This window comes from Frankliniella occidentalis, unplaced genomic scaffold (assembly GCF_000697945.3).
Source record: "Frankliniella occidentalis isolate FOCC.00 unplaced genomic scaffold, Focc_3.1 Scaffold308, whole genome shotgun sequence".
Lineage (NCBI taxonomy): Eukaryota > Metazoa > Arthropoda > Insecta > Thysanoptera > Thripidae > Frankliniella > Frankliniella occidentalis.
In genome coordinates, this window is record NW_026267433.1 from 206,001 (window position 1) to 206,560 (window position 560).

The window sequence follows — 560 nt, forward strand, 5'->3', positions numbered from 1 at the left end:
AATTTGTGAGTATTACGTGCAATTTTGTGAGTATTACTGCTGTATAAGCAAGTTCATTGTGTATTTGCAAAATGTCAGTAACGGGCTGAGAGTGTGAAACGCTCGATTCTCGCTTTTGTCGTCGGGTTAACACAGTAAAAAATATTTGGGGTAATTTTACCACTTTGACCTGAAAACGCACCTGGCCTTAGCCTTGTATCAGAAAATTGCGCATCCACAGTACAGTGAAATTTAGCTATACAGAGGATCAGCAAATTTCCTATTACATTAGAAGTGTCTTTCTGTGTCCACAGTAGTAAAATTACCAAGCGTATTTATTACAACCTTTCTGTATCCACAGTGGTAAAAATACTTCTAGCCGTAAAACAGTTCGAGCAACCAGTCGGGAAGGACGAGGCGGCCAGTGCTCTGACCCACAGCCCGCTTCCGCCTGTTTGCTGTCTCATCCGGGTCCAGTCATTTTGTGCAAAAAAGGCCCCTGACCCAGACAAAATTCCGAACAGTACCAAATTTTGGGGATCGTTTTAGTATGAGATTAGTGGCACAAACAATACCGCTCT

At 42.5% G+C, this 560-nt stretch overlaps 1 protein-coding gene across 1 annotated transcript in view; it reads right to left on the reverse strand.

The window, feature by feature from the left end:
• LOC113214632 (uncharacterized) overlaps positions 1-560 on the reverse strand; it is a gene marked incomplete in the record, with an annotated part of 53,626 nt that overhangs the window by 36,213 nt on the left and 16,853 nt on the right.